We start from the raw sequence: 14,144 nt of genomic DNA, 5'->3' as shown, positions 1-14,144 counted from the left end.
CACACAAACACACACACACAAAACCTCTGACAATAAAGTTTGGTGAATGAAGGCAGAACGGTCAATCGGGCATCACTGGCGACTCACAATGGTGCACTTGCGCAGTGGCCGGTGTTGACAACTTGTCCCCACCGTAGAACAGTTGAGCATCGTGTGTGTTCTGTGTTCGACCTGTTGGACAAAGTGCTTGTTTACTGCGTTAGTTCAGAACTGATAACAGAACAATGAACTAGCGAAGGATCAAATTAAAGTTTTGTTTTAAGCTTGGCAAGACACCGGAAGAAACACATGCAATGCTGGTACATGTTTATGGGGATCAAGCACTGTCCATGAAGTGTGTGTACGAGTGGTTCACCCATTTTTGAGGAGGCCGGGAAGGCGTTTCCGACAATCTCCATAGCATATGACCAGCAACTGCCGTCAGTGACAAAAACGTTGAGAAAGTGAGGACATTAATCACGAACGACTGTCGATTAACTGTGTGCATGATAGTGGGTGAACTGCAGATGAACCGTGAATCTGCGTGACAAATCCTTACCCAGGAGTTAGGGAAGAGGAAAGCGTGTTGTCTTGTGCCATACCACTTGACTGATGATCAGAAGCAGGCAGGTTTAGAGGCTTCACAGGATTTTGTTAAAATGGTGGATGCAACACCCAATTTCTTGAACCATATTGTCACTGAGGACGAAACCTGGTGTCTTCATTATGACCCTGAAACGAAACAGCAAAGAATGGAATGGCACTCTCGTCGGAAAAAGATCAGAGCCGAAAAATCAAGCTTCAAAATGATGCTCATCACGTTTTTCAATAGTCAAGGCATTATTCACAAGGAATTTCTACCTGAGGGAACAACACTGAACGCTGCAAGGTACACTGAAATTCTGACCCATTTCATGCAACGTCAATACAGGGCACGACCCCAGTACACACATCAAGGTTCCTGGTTTTTTTGTTCATGACAACGCTCGCCAACACACAGCTAATATCATCAAACAGGTCCTGACAAAAAAAGGGGTGGTGCAACTTGAACATCCACCACACTTGCCAGATCTCAATCCTCCAGACTTCCTGTTCTCTTGACGCAAACTCGCTTTGAAAGGAAAGAGATTTGATGAAATTCATGACATCTAATAAACCGTGGTGCAGCTTTTGAACATCATCCCAATGGAAAACTTCATGCAAAGTTTCCAGGACATGCATCAAAAATGGTTCAAATGGCTCTGAGCACTATGGGACTTAACTTCTGAGGTCATCAGTCCGCTACAACTTAGAACTACTTAAACCTAAATAACATAAGAACATCACATACATCCATGCCCGAGGCAGGATTCGAACCTGCGATCATAGCGGTCGCGCGGTTCCAGACTGTAGCGCCTAGAACCGCTCGGCTAAACCGGCCGGTGGAGATGTATCGCAGAGCTCAGCAGTGCATGGTTATGGGAGGTGACTATTTCAAAAGAAAATAAGGTAACTTTAGTTCACAGTTCATCTACGTTAATGTTACAGTACCATTTACTGAACCTTATTGTCAGAGGTTGCATCTTGGTTTTTCACTCTTCAGAACGAGTGTGAGGACTGCATCTATGTTGTCCTGAGTGCAGCAAGCTGTTGTGTAGCAGCATTTGGCAGCTTTTTTACTCCTGATTTTATTATTTATTCCATGGTTTTATTATATGACTTCAAATTTGAATTCTTGTACTTATGTAAAAATAATATTTTTTTAAATATCCTCTTCCCTCCATGTCTTGTATCCCTGAATTTAGTTTGAATCATGTGCTTTGTAAATGCTACTGTTATTATTTATTAACTCCATTTCATACATATGTATTTTAATGTGCTACATGGGTTCTTCACGTTAATGCTGTTAATGTTGCTGCTATTCACCGTCAAACATCATCACTAACTGTAGCCTTTTTGTTACTTTCTGTAATTTTTTATTTATTTATTTATTTTGTATTTGATATCATTTGATGAACTAATTTGGCACGCCAAATGGTAGCCTTTTAGTTTACTTTGATCTGGTTAGCATGGTTTGTTAACTTTAGTTTTCATGTTCAACCATTGCACTTGACTGTTTTTCTCTGTGAAATCTCGTGCACTATGTGTCAGTGCTTATGCAACTTTCTTTATTATGTACACTGGTATGTATTCTGTAAATATGCCTTTCACTTATTTTTATCTTACTGTGTGGGTCATGAAGCATTTTTGTGCTCATGATATAAAAATATTTTTTAACAGATAGTCTGATGATGGGCTACACCTGAAACAGGTAATAAAGAGACTGAATTCAACACAACATTCCTATGAAACACCTAAGATCTATTATTAGTGACCAGTCAGCATTGTATATGTTTCCTGGATTAATCATAATGATCACATACCTCATGCACAACTTCAAGTCACAACTGCAATCAACTGTTTTTGTTATGTTGCATATTTTCAGTAACACCCTACAAAAGCACTGTCAATGGAGATCATTTACTTTACCTCAGCAGCTAACATTTTCTAGATAATTTGTGAAACAATGTTATCTGCAATGTTCATTCTTCATTAGAAGAAGCATTTCATAGCATAAAATTGGATGTAACTAGGAAATGTAACTAGGGACAGAATTTATGATAACCTACTTGCTTAAATGTATGGCACGGAAGAGAAATAGCTATAAATATGCTTAAAAATAACTCCCATATTGAATTTACACTTTACAATTCAGGAAATGCTGCTGTGAATTAAATTAACTGTTGTTTATACCAGAAGATATCAGAAGTGTAAATCCACAGGTGATAAATGCTAACTGAACACAAAACCAGCTCTGAAGGAGAGTGCCTAATGCCTATCAGTACGTATTCGTACTTTTACTCACTTGTTTGCTGGTATCTCTAGACTGTTGACTTAAAAACAAAAAATGGTATTCGTACCAATCAGAGAATTATTGTGAATATATTAATGCCAATACAATTGATCATTTGTAATAAATAAAGTAATTAAGAGCATTTAAGACCATTGGCAACAATATTTATGAGAATCACTTTCACCCTTTAAGATCAAACCACTTCAGCAATGTCCATAGTATCAACTTCTCCAGTGCCTGCAAGAGGATCAGTAAATTATTCACTGGCAAGCATAAAATCGCAATACGGTCAAAGAAAGTACTGGGAATGTAACACCCTCACTCAATATTGTAAATTTCTAGTGTTTTGCAGCTTATGAAGCTATGTTGGATACTGTAATAACTTCAGGTTAAACAAATATATTTCAAGGAAGACGCAATACATGAAAGTCACAGATCAAGTAAACAGAGTAAGACGTGTGTACACTTTAACAGTCAAATCATAACTGAGTCCAAGTCTAGCGGCCGCTGGCTGGCTGGCTGCTTAGGTGGCACTGCTACTGCATGGCTGGCAGACAGCGCCGCATGTATAGGACGCACGTAACTGCACGGCGGCACTTTGAAAGATCGGTGAGTCACAACACTTTTCCCCCCTTTGAATTTTTTGCACAGGTCTTGATGGAGGTGGCCTGTAGATTGCTAACGTCCATAGGTGTTGTTTGACTGGCCATAAAGTCTCGAGGAGGAGGCTTCCCGTACGGACGGAAGTGTCCCCGATGATAATGGGTCGAGATGACAGGAGACATGGGGGTCGAATGTGCTGAGGCCCCATGCACCAATCTGCCGATTGCGGCATGTCCGGTTGTTATTAACAGGAGACATGGGTGATGTGTCCATGTCCGTAGGAGAAGGAGGCGAGTAGAGTTGCTCCAATAGATGATGGTCATCGGGTTCCTGCATGGGCACGTCTCCTACTGGTGTCAGTTCTTGTGCTGGCACCGATATGATGGTGAGAGGGCTGCTTTGTGAGTAATGAGAGACTCCAGTATCCCAAGCATCAGGTAGAGCCGAACGCGGTGTAGCGGCATCCGGAACAGGCGTTGGCAGCACACGAGGCCGAAGCTGGTCCAAATGACACACTGCAACACCCGTGTCCGTCTGGATTTCATACAGGCGTCGACCACAGTGTCGTAATATGTGGCCAGGACTCCATTTTGGCCGTCTGCCATATCCCCGTACCCATACAAGGTTGTCGGCGTTGAACCGGCCAAGCGAAGGCACCCACAGCCGTGAGGTGGAAGGCCGCAGAAGATGAAGTAACGTGCGGGGGCTGTTGGCCATGTAAGAGCTCAGCCGGGCTGTGGTCGCCCATTGGGGTGAAACAGTAAGAAGCCAGACATTGGAGAAGCGCATCAGCAGCAGCAGAAGAAGTCAGGAGTTTCCTCATCTGACCCTTAAATGTGCGGACCAGTCGTTCAGCCTCACCGTTTGACTGTGAATGGAACGGAGGGGCCGTGACATGCATGACGCCGTGACGGGCACAAATATCCGCAAAATCGGAAGAGGCAAATTGCGGACTATTATCAGTAACAAGAGTAGAGGGAAGGCCTTCCAAAGAGAAAATGCAAGCTAGAGCATTGGTGGTTGCCGCGGTGGTAGGCGATGTGCAATGGACAATGAAAGGAAAGTTAGAGTAGGCGTCAGTAAAGAGAAGCCAATAAGTACCTAAAAAAGGTCCCGCGAAGTCAGCATGAATACGCTCCCAGGGCTTCTCAGGTGAAGGCCATGGTGACAAAGATGACTTCGGGGTGGCGGTCTGTGACGCACAAGGGCCGTAGGCAGCGACCATGAGTGCGATTTCAGAGTCAATGCCAGGCCAGTACACATGACGGCACACCAGAGATTTTGTGCGAGAGACAGCCCAGTGCCCTTGGTGAAGGAGGCACAAGACCGAAGCACGCAAAGATGCAGGTACCACAACATGCGGTGAAGCATTGTCGGTGGAAAGGAGGATAACACCATCCCTAGCCGTGAGGCGGTAACGCAAAGCATAGTAGTTCCGCAATGGATCAGAAGTCTTAGCGGACGGACGATCTGGCCAACCCTTCTGAATACAGTGTAAAATCCGGGAGAGGGTAGGGTCAGAACCCGTAGCAGCCACCAGGCAACCCGTCCACAACCCGCTGCTCGGCAATATCCAGGTGGAAACACGAAAGTTCGTCCCTATGGAATACCAGATCAGGACCCATGGGAAGGCGAGACAGTGCATCAGCATTCACATGTTGAGCCGTCGGCCGGAAATGAATCTGATAATTGAAACGAGACAAGTAAAGAGCCCAACGCTGGAGGCTGTGTGCAGCCTTGTCGGGAAGTGACGTTGATGGATGAAACAAGGAAACAAGTGGTTTGTGATCCGTAACAAGATGAAATTTGGATCCATAGAGAAAAACACCAAACTTATGAAGAGCATAAATAATGGCCAAAGCTTCTTTTTCAATTTGAGAATACTTTTGTTGGGCATCCGTGAGCCTTTTGGAGGCATAAGCAATGGGTTGTTCAGAACCGTCAGAAAAATGGTGCACAAGGACTGCACCAATCCCATATTGAGAGGCGTCCATTGCAAGAACAAGATGTCGGCCAGGTCGATAAGTAGCCAGGCACGGGGCCTGTCTCGGCATAGTCTTCAATTTCTGGAAAGCCACATCGCATGACGCGGACCCGTGAAAAGGCACGTTTTTATGCAACAGGCGACAATGGCTGAGCCACCAAAGTAGCAGATGGTAAAAACTTGTGATACTATGCTATTTTCCCCAAGAAGGCCTGCAATTCCTTAACAGATGCAGGGCGAGGAAGGGAATCGATCGCAGCGAAAGTTTGCTGAAGTGGACAAATACCATCCCGAGAGAGTTGAAACCCCAAGTATGTGATAGATGCCTGAAAAAATTTTGATTTCCGAAGATTACACTTAAGACCGACAGTCTGTAAGACATGAAAAAGTGTGCGGAGATTTTGAAGGTGTTCGTCAGTGGTGGAGCCAGTGCCAACAATGTCGTCCTGGTAATTTATACACCCAGGGATAGTGAGCAATAATTTCCAAGAATCACTGAAACAGAGCAGGGGCGCTGGAAACCCCGAATGGCAATCGTTGGCCGAAAGGCGTGTTAAGGACCAGAAACTGCCAGGAAGCAGCTTCGAGTGGAAGTTGATGATAAGCTTCTGACAGGTCAAGTTTAGAAAAATACTGGCCTCCAGCAAGTTTAGTGAACAATTCTTCAGGTCGAGGCATAGGGTAAGTGTCGATAAGGCATTGAGCATTTACAGTGGCTTTGAAATCGCCACAGAGACTAATATCACCATTTGGCTTAGCAATGACAATGACAGAAGAGGACCACTCACTGGAAGTGACAGGAAGCAAGACCCCTGAAGCAGTGAGACGATTCAGCTCCCGTTTGACCTGATCACGAAGGGCCACAGGAATGGGCCGAGCCCGAAAAAACTTAGGCCAAGCAGTGGGTTTGAGTGTGATATGAGCTTCAAAGTCGTTTGCACGACCTAACCCCGGAGAAAAAAGGGACGAAAATGTCGTTGACAAGGAATAGCATCAGAGACGATATTGACAGAGTCAAATATGGGAACAGTGCGAATGACAGATTTGTAAGATACCTCAGCATCAAATTGTCCCAAGAGAGAAATCTTCTGTTTATTGTAAGTCCGTAAGTGCCTAATGACAGGTGACAGGATTGGAGAACCCAACTGAAGATACGTCTGAGAATTGATGATAGTGGCAGCAGAACCAGTATCCACCTGCATGCGAACATCTCGACCAAGTATTTGGACAGTGACGAATAACTTCCCTGAAACGGAAGAAGTACAATTGACAGACAACACAGAATCCGAATCAGCATCATGTTCACAAACATCATGTATGTGGTTGGATTTGCAAACGGATGACACATGACCCTTTTTTTTGCATTTGTGACACACGGCCCAACGTTGTGGACAATCTTCTCGTGAATGTTTCGTAAAACACCGTGGACATGAAGGAAGTTGCCGTGGGTTTTGCTGCAGTTTCTTAGAGGTTTGTTTACGGTTAGGCCGAGGCTGCGCTTGGGAGCGTACTGCGGCCACGTCAGCCGATGGGGACACGCCACACGCTTCGTCAACATCGCACAGAGGTTGTATTTCCCCGACGTCGCCCCATGCCTCTATTTGCACTCCAGCGGTGCGAGAAATTTCAAAAGACTGAGCGATGGATAGGATTTCGTCTAGAGTTGGATTTGCCAACTGAAGAGCACGTTGCCTAACTTCTTTGTCGGGCACCGATCGGATAATAGCATCCCGTACCATGGAATCGGCGCAGGATTCTTTGTGAACTTCAGTAACAAATTGACACTTTCTACTGAGGCCGTGAAGTTCAGCAGCCCAAGCACGATAGGATTGATTCAGTTGTTTTTGAGAACGATAAAAGGCAACACGAGAGACTACCACATGCGTTTGCTTTTGAAAATAGACGGACAGAAGTGAGCACATTTCAGCAAAGGACAAAGACGCAGGATCTTTCAAAGGAGCCAATTGCGACAACAACCGATACATTTGGCATGAAATCCATGAAAGGAACAGAGACTTACATGTTTGTTCGTCCGCGACATGAAATGCTGTCAAAGACATTTTTCGTAATCAGACCAGTCTTCCGCGTCTCGTCGTAAGGAGGAAAAGCACGTAGAGACGATAAGAGATGCCCCGGATTTGATGCCACGACGAAATCACAAATCGCACTTGTGAGAAGCGTTTGCTGTTCTATGAGACCTCGCAATAGTTGCTCTAAAGTAGCCATGGAACATGTGGGTCAACGATGGAAAAGAAAAATCACTACCTCATCGCCAATTGTAATAACTTCAAATTGAACAAATACATTTCAAGGAATACACAATACATGAAAGTAACAGATCAAGTAAACAGAGTAAGACGTGTGTACACTTTAACAGTCAAATCATAACTGAGTCCAAGTCTAGCGGCCGCTGGCTGGCTGGCCGCTTAGGTGGCGCTGTTGCTGCATGGCTGGCAGACAGCGCCGCATGTAGAGGACGAGCGTAACTGCGCAGCGGCACTTTGAAAGATCGGCAAGTCACAACAGATACCAGTCTTTTTTTTTAACTGTTTAGTATAGTTGCAAGATATATTAGCCCCTCTTATGATTATTGCAGAAACAACTCTGATCCTTGCTGAGGTTCACAATTAATTTCACATAATCCATATAAGATCATGTATCACATAGATCCAAAATGACAAAGTAATTCTAAGCTTTCAAGCTGGCTTGCTCCACAATTCTCAAAGATATATGCCATATTGAATCAGACAGACATAACTGAGCTGTGATTGTGTACAAGACTTGTGAAATTGGAACAACATTGCCATTGACACCTCTGACAGTGACGAATGCCCTGGTAGAACGAGCCGCCACTGTCTACATGATAACTGCGCATGTTCCACTTAAATATATTTACTTCCACCCCATCACTAGCAATATTTATACTGAAATGCAACTCACATATAAACAACTGACTTGCTCTCTACACTGCCTTCAATTAGGTGTGTTCAACACCAAGCAGACAGAACATACAGCCATATACACCCAAAATATCTGCAATCAGGAAACAATTTTTAGTTGCTAAATGAACTCAGCAGAAGACTTGTCTGCTTATTACAGTGCATGGAAATCTGAACCTGAAAACCTAGCATCAAAAATACAGGATGCTTCAAGAAGATTCATCCAATTCTACCATTTCATTTATATATGAATGAATATAGAAACCCGGAGTGAATTTTAAGTTACTCATCGAAACTATAAGTTCACCTTAGCACCAGTTGTAAGATGCCAGTAAAAGTGCTTTCTGGTAGGGGATCTCTCTGGTGCTGCTAGAATGCTTGCTGGTTCATTGCCCAATGCGTGTCAAGTCAAGATGGCAGTAACACAGCAACTTAAGGCATTTCACACTCCTCATTTCAACAGGTACATTTTAGTTACAATAGAGAGGGACAATTTTTGACATTGCGACACTGCACCTCCTACAACTCAAATCATTCAATAATAGCACCAGAAGTTTCAAGATACTGGCTGTTTACATAAAGAGAAATCCAGAGGTCACCCCTCTGCTTTTGGCAATGTTGACTGGAGTACAGAGTTAAAAATTCTGAAGGTGGCAGGGATAAAATACAGGGAGTAAAAGCTTATCTACAGCTTGAACGGAAACCAGACAGCAGGTTTTATATGTGTTTCTGTTTCATATTATCACATCTTGTATCAATCTAATTTAATCAATCTAATTTATGTACTTTTAAACTATAATTCTATAAGACATATGCTAAATAAATAAGCAGTATTATAAAAGCAAAGGACATGAAGGTTGGTTAGTTAATTTTTGCATGTTCTGTTGGCTGTAAAAGCAGCCTCTCACTATGTTGCGGAATGACTGGATATAACAATTATAGCTACATCTTCTAGTGTAAAATACTGACGGCAACATACCGGCCATTTGCACAATTTCTTGCATTTTTTAATGCATAAAGCAATACTGTGTTCAGTTTCTCTCTCTCTCCCTCCCTCCTCCTTTTACACACTCACACACACACACACACACACATACACACACACACATTGTGAAATAGATATGATTTCACATTGGATTTGAAGTTTATTTTATTATTCATTAAAATGGGCACATGGTCAGAGATTTTTTATGACTAAATATCTCACTCCTTTGCATGCCACAATAGGGCTGTGTGACAGCTAGTGTGAACCATTTCTCTTTTTAATACCATATTTATTAATGTTATGGTTTTTCAAAGTGTGATTGAGTATTGACAACAAACTTCATATGGAATAAATGTTTTGTAAGGTTGTTGTCAGTATTCCAAATGGTTTTAAGAGCTGTCTACAAGAGGTTCTAGAGTGGACATCGCGTATTACCATAATTAGGCACTTCTGTGCAATGAACATGAATTTCGTCAATATCAAGTTAACCAAGAATACGACACCATAAGACATTACTGAATGCATAGGAAAAGTAAGTCAATGTTTTAACACTTTTATTTCCAAAGTCTGATATTATCTGTACTGCAAAAGTTGCAGAGCTTAGACATTTAAGATCTGTAAAATGTGACTTTCAATTCTGGTTTTTTGTATAAACACCTACAAATTTACAATATTTTGTTTCATTTACTGATTTACACTCATACATTATTTCATATGGTGTAGTCAGGCCTTGTGCAGTCCTGAATTACATGTACCAAGTTTAATCTAAATTCAGTGAAGTCCGTTTAATTTTCAAGAAGATATTATTTACATTTCCAAGTGCTGAAGTTACTCCTTTATGCTTGATTCTAATACTTGTGACAACTTCTTGGATACCGTTTTGTTGCGTGCACTACCTGAGGTTCTGAATACACCACCTGCATCCTTGTAGTTATATAGGATGAAAACCAGTAACACACAACATCCCTGACATCATCATATTTGAGCTACTGTATATAATACTGTGAACTGCACAATTAAATGCTTTTGACAAGACACGGGTGGTATCAGATGGCAAGATTTTATCGTTAAAATTTTGTATTATAAGTTTTATAGCATGTTTCGTAGACGAAACCTTTCAAAATCAAAACTGTGACTCACTAAGTAACCTATTTTGAAAGAGGCGTATTATGATTGTTGCAAACATAATTTTATCTAGTACCTTCAAGAAGGTAGTAAGTATTGAGATTGTTAATGTGTGTCTTAACACTTTTCTTGTAAAGCGGCCAGCCAATAGCATATTTTAGTTTGGATATGTTCTCTGTGATGATGGCATGTCGAAAATATGACTCAAGACATAGCGTATATGTAAAGAACAGGATTTCAGTACTCCACTTGAGATAATATAAACTCCAAGAGTGTTTTTAGTTTTGAGGGAGATAATTACATTCTTAATTTCTTGGCAGAGCATGGGGTAATTGTGATTTGCCTATAAGTGCACTGCCTGCTAAAACATGTGAAGCACCTACAAGGGGATGAGGACATGAAATGAGACAGCATGTGCTGAGAAGGTAGGTGATGTTATTTCAGTGATTACAAAATCGAGTCAAATTTGCAAAGAAATAATCAGTTTTACCCCATTTATCAGTATGACAGTGAGACCCTTCACAAAATTTTAAAAGCTTTACCATGCTCAACTCATCATCGGCTAAAATAGAGAGCATGTCCGCTCCTAAATTTGCTTCTACCTGTTTATCGCAATATACAATGCACTTATTTGAAATGTGTTAGGGGACAGTGAAAATGCATAGGTGAGTGAGGGCCACTTCATCATGCCATAGAGACTGGCAGGAGAAATTCCATGGCTGGATACCACTCGAGCGCCTTCAGGATCACATGGAGATCCACAGTAAATACAATATATTTATGGGAAGACGAATCCTAAAGACACAGCTGGCAAAAATTGCTGGAAAACTAAGGGAGTCCACTTCTTTGGCGCTATTAATATGCAGAACTTTAAAAGTGTGATGCATGTTTAGAGAGGCCATTCCCTATTGGAAAACATTTATAACACTGATTAAATATTCACCTGCAAAAATGTTGTCTATTAGTATACTGATTTCCTGTGTAATTCTGTGGGAAAATTAACAACACATGCTGTAAGTTTCAAATAAAGCAGTACTAGAGAAGGGATTTAACAGTGTTATAGCCTACCCCCATTGTATTTAAAACTGCACACTGATAAATCTAAAAGGAACCATGAAGAAATTCGGAATGTGAATTAACAGTTTAGGCAAAAGAAATAAAAACTTAAGGTTTGACAATGATACTGTAAATCTATCAGAGAAAGCAAAGGGCTTTGAAGATTAGTAGTACAGACTGGACAATGTATTGAAAAGAAGTTATAAGACAAACAGCAATGAAAGCAACACAAAGTTAATGGAATATGGCTGTATTAATTCAGGTGGTGCTGACAGAATTAGGAAATAAAGACATTGAAGGTACTAGACTTGTTTTGCTATTTGGACAGTAAAATAAAAAATAATGGCTGAATAAAGTCAGTATAAAACACAAACTGATAATAGCATGAAAAGCCATTCTGAAAAACAGAAATTTGCTAACACAAATGTAAAGTTAAGTGTTAGAAACTCTTTTCTGAAAGGATTTTTCTTGAATGTAGTCTTATATGGAAGTCGGGCATGGACAATAAACAATACAGAAAAGAGGAGAGTAGAAGTTTTTGTAATATGGTGTTACAGAAGAATGTTGCAGATAGGATGCATAGAGTGAGCAACTAATAATGAAACAAACTGGAAAGAAGAGAAGGTCACGGTATAACTTGACTAAAAGAAGGGTTTTGTAGATAGGACATATTCTCACATATCAAGGAATCTCCAGTGTAGTTAGGACATATTCTCACATATCAAGGAATCTCCAGTGTAGTAATGCAAGGAAGTTTTGGCAAAAAGGGGGAGTAAAATTTGTAGAGGGGAAACCAAGGCTACAGTAAGCAGACTTGAACACTTGTATGTTGGATAGATGAAGAGGCTTTCACACAACAGAGAAATGTGGACAGCTGCATCAGACCAGTGTCTTGATTGAATACCACTACCACGGACTAACAATCTCTCTTCCAAGCAACTTGCATGGCCGAATTCTTTTCTCTCACCTCTCACTGGCTATGCAAACTAACAAACAGATACTTATGTGCAGTAGAGGAAAATGTTAGTGGCTGATACTGGCCATCTTCTTACCTTTAGCCAGTCTGTGAGTTGATATGTCTTTATGTTTAAAACTGACAGTAAAACAATACTCTTGCAGAGAAGTGCAGACTGAAAAGCCAGTGTCATATCGTATGATCACTGCTACCTTTACATATTGCATCATAGATGTATTTCAGCCAACAAGTACACTTACAGGCCCCAGTTGTAACCCTCTCTCATGCCAACCAGTTATCTGTCTCATTACAGACTGATAGATAACCAATTTTAACTGATCTTTGCATACTTGATATGTTGTTGTTGTGGTCTTCAGTCCAGAGACTGGTTTGATGCAGCTCTCCATGTTACTCTATGCTGTGCAAGCTTCTTCATCTTCCAGTACCTTTTTGCAGCCTACATCCTTCCGAATCTGCTTAGTGTACTCATCTCTTGGTCTCCCTCTACAATAATTACCCTCCACGCTGCCCTCCAGTACTAAATTGGTGATCCCTTGATGCCTCAGAACACGTCCTACCAACCGATCCCTACTTCTAGTAAAGTTGTGCCACAAACTCCTCTTCTCCCCAATTCTATTCAATACCTCTTCATTAGTTATGTGATCTACCCAACTAATCTTCAGCATTCTTCTGTAGCACCACATTTCAAAAGCTTCTATTCTCTTCTTGTCTAAACCATTTATCGGCCATGTTTCACTTCCACACATGGCTACACTCCATACAAATATTTTCAGAAAAGGCTTCCTGACACTTAAATCTATAATCAATGTTAGCAAATTTCTCTTCTTCAGAAACACTTTCTTTAACACTGCCAGTCTACATTTCATATCCTCTCTATTTCTACCATCATCAGTTATTTTTCTTCCCAAAAAGAAAAACTTATTTACTACCTTAAGTGTTTTATTATTTCCTTATCTAATTCCCTCAGCATGGCCTGATTTAATTTGACTACATTCCATTATCCACGTTTTGCTTTTCTTAATGTTCATCTTATATTCTCCTTTCAAGATACTGCCCATTCCTGCCCTTCCAGGTCTTTTGCTGTCACTGACAGAATTACAATGTCGTCGGCAAACATCAAAGTTTTTATTTCTTCTCCATGGATTTTAATTCATACTCCAAATTTTTCTTTTGTCTCCTTTACTGCTTGCTCAATATACAGATTAAATAACATTTGGGATAGGTTACAATCCTGTCTCACTCCTTTCCTAACCACTGCTTCCCTTTCGTGGCCTTCGACTCTTATAATTGCCATCCGGTTTCTGTACAAGAAAGCCTTTTGCTCCCTGTATTATATCCCTGCCACCTTCAGAAATTGAAAGAGAGTATTCCACTCAACACTGTCAAAAGCTTTCTCTAAGTCTACAAATGCAATAAATGTAGGTTTACCTTTCCTTAATCTATCTTCTAAGATAATTCGTAGAGTCAGTATTGTGTCACGTTTTCCAACATTTCTATGGAATCCAAACTCATTTTCCCGGAGGTTGGCTTCTACCAGTTTTTCCATTCGCGTGTAAAGAATTCCTGTTCGTATTTTGCAGCCGTGACTTATTAAACTGATAGTTCAGTAATTTTCACATCTGCCA

The 14,144-nt window shown here is 41.2% G+C and overlaps 1 protein-coding gene across 5 annotated transcripts in view; it reads right to left on the bottom strand.

Moving 5' to 3' along the window:
• LOC126475180 (zinc finger protein 774-like) overlaps window positions 1-14,144 on the bottom strand; it is a 144,739-nt gene that overhangs the window by 66,180 nt on the left and 64,415 nt on the right. The window lies entirely within an intron of this gene.

This window comes from Schistocerca serialis, chromosome 4 (assembly GCF_023864345.2).
Source record: "Schistocerca serialis cubense isolate TAMUIC-IGC-003099 chromosome 4, iqSchSeri2.2, whole genome shotgun sequence".
NCBI lineage: Eukaryota > Metazoa > Arthropoda > Insecta > Orthoptera > Acrididae > Schistocerca > Schistocerca serialis.
This window is presented reverse-complemented; position numbering and strand designations above follow the sequence as displayed.